General features: G+C 39.1%; 1 long non-coding RNA gene across 1 annotated transcript; it reads right to left on the bottom strand.

The window, feature by feature from the left end:
- Positions 1–947: 947 nt before the first annotated feature.
- On the bottom strand, positions 948–2149 carry LOC127750382 (uncharacterized). The gene is made up of 3 exons (XR_008011660.1): positions 1574–2149; positions 1141–1195; positions 948–1059 (listed from the first exon to the last, which is right to left on the bottom strand). It is a non-coding gene; the product is annotated as an uncharacterized LOC127750382 (long non-coding RNA).
- Positions 2150–2720: the final 571 nt, after the last annotated feature.

Here is a 2720-nt window from a genome sequence, read left to right as displayed (position 1 = left end):
TCTCCTTCCCCTCTAGTCGGAGGGCTGGTAGGCTGACGCTAACGCGCGTGTTGATGTCACATTAGCCCTAGATAGAGGAAAAGTGAAGTCAATGCCACCTGATTTGACAAAAAGGAGCATGTCCAGTGGTGATTTCTCAGAGTGGCATAAGTCCGGGTGTGATTTGACAGACTGGCGTATGTCCACAAACATGACTTTTGAAGAGGGCATATGTCCCGGTTGTGATTTGTCAGAATGGCGTAAGTCCTCCGGATCCATGGACATATGCCATTCTGACAAATCACATCCGGACATATGCCTCTTTGGAAAATCCTCTTTTTGGACTTACGCCTGTCTGTAAAATTACAACCGGACTTATCCCATATTGACATCTGCTTTGTCCCCATAACACTGGGCGTATTGCACTTAGGAAAGTTTTGACTATACCAAACGGTTCATATTACCCAGTAGTATCCAAAAATGGAAAAAAGTGATTTTCGGAAAAAGTGGACTTAGGCCCTACCCCACTTTCACTTGTCACCAGTGAACTGAAGTGGCTATTTGATTTTAATCTTCATGTGTAAAGTTCTAGTCCGAAATGCTCTGATAAGTTCTCTCCCTCTCTCTTAAAGCTTTTGTTCTAATATCCATAAGAAGCTATTTAGCTTCTTTTAAATAATCGATATACCTTGGTTTTAACTTTTTAACTGCAAAATATGTTGGATTTTAACATTGATCTAACACATAATCAAATGTAATTTTGATCATGATGATAGGACTCATTTTATAAAATGAAGTCAAGTGAACATTACTTTGAATATGAATTAGTAACGCCTTTTAATCTGTTAACGTATTGGCCATTACAATAATTCCACTTCTGCTTTTAATCATTTTAAATACATATTATTTGCCTTCCTCATAGGTGTTGTTCAGCAAGGTAAAAATAAATAAAATTAAACAAAGCAATATATTGTTTCATATCTTCATTCAAAATAGTGCACTGGAACAGAATCAGCAGTAACCATTCAGGCGAATCTCACTTGCACACCTGGGACGTGTCTAGAGCACTGCATTAAGAAACTGGAACAAACGCAATCATGCTTTAATAATAAGCTGAAATTTAAACTGGAATAATGACACAAACCAGTCTTGTATACATACCTTTAGCTTACTCAAGTCTCTCCTTTAAAACTGTGAATCTTAATACAAATCAGACCTGCAATGATAACCAAAAACAAAAATTCTATTACAACAAGAACAAGCACAAAAAAATTCAATACAGTCACATCTCAAGTTCAATTTAACTAATCTAAAATTGGATTTGAGTGGACAATGTAAGCAGCACTACCATAGTTGAATTATTTTATTTTTCTTGAATTAAATTAATAACCTCTAGAACTTATAATGATATGTTTCCTTCTCACAAATGGAGACAGACTGTCGGGTTAATGTCTACTTGAATAAAAATCAAAACATGAAAATAAAGTTCTAATTAAAATGCGCACTTGAACAAGGGAGCGTAAGGACTGAACTTTTGGATAGTGACACCACATATTCTAGGTGTTGATTCTCTTAGCTTACTAAAACAACAAACCTCATTCAATATCCACACTGGACCTGGTATATTCCATACTGCAAACACTTCCACTGTTAGCATCAACTTCCTGGTGTCAACCCTCGGTGGCAAGCTGAGAGTCCATGGGTGACCAAGAGAAGACGCGATCACCTGAAACCATTCATCAGATCATCATGAATACTAGTCACAAAAAAAAGCACAATTCTTAAACACTATCACATGAGATGGCCACAGTCAAGCAGAAGCCGCAATTAATAAGCTAGAGAGTGACAATTTCATTGAGGTTTCATCTGAACTACCAGGACAGTTTCAGTTTGATTTAAAGTACAGTTTCTCTGTCAAAGACTCTCTACTCTGAAGACATACAACGAGCAATTGTCAATGATGGTAGCGGTCGTAAGCAAAGCAATAAAAACTTTCAATGGAGTACCATGCCAAACGTTAGGTTAGAATTTCTCACCTGGAGAAATATTACACATCGTAGCTACGCACAAATAACGCCACGACACCAGAACCGTTATAAAAGTAACCTTTAACACAGTTTTCTATCAAATGGCCTGTAATTCTAGAAATTGCTACTACATCTATACCAATAATAACAATCAGCCAACCGAACTGGGGACTGCGTGGGGTGGGGACGGGGGGACAAGGAGGAGGGAGGGGAAACGGGAGGTGGGGAGGAGGTGGTGATCAGCTGACTGCTGACTGCGAACAACGCTTCAACGAGTAAATGCACGGTGCACGGTACACTGGTAACTCTCGTCTCACGTGTGGACGCGGAGTTGTTTTTTGTTTTCGAGTTTAGCCGTGTAGCCCAACTTGGTGTAGCTATAGAATGACATCGCAGCACTCTTTATCTCTCTCGTTTGTATCCATTGTAATTGTAGCTCCAATTCGTCGTGCATTATTTTCGCAAATAATGTTTTTGAAAAGACCAGTGTCAAGAGTTTGCTCAACTTGCTCTTGTCAACCCTCTCTGAATGGTGTGTGTTCTTTTGGGTTAGACGATGTGGGATGGCCATATCTCCTTGTCGGATACAATCACAGTCACCGCTGGATGCTGCTGCTGGGGAATACTTAATAAAGGTAGGGTCAACCAAAGTGACAGTGTAGAGTATTGACAACTCAAACGTGTTTAGTCAAAGTAGGTTCAAAAGGTTAAAGT

This window comes from Frankliniella occidentalis, unplaced genomic scaffold, assembly GCF_000697945.3.
Source record: "Frankliniella occidentalis isolate FOCC.00 unplaced genomic scaffold, Focc_3.1 Scaffold181, whole genome shotgun sequence".
Lineage (NCBI taxonomy): Eukaryota > Metazoa > Arthropoda > Insecta > Thysanoptera > Thripidae > Frankliniella > Frankliniella occidentalis.
This window is presented reverse-complemented; position numbering and strand designations above follow the sequence as displayed.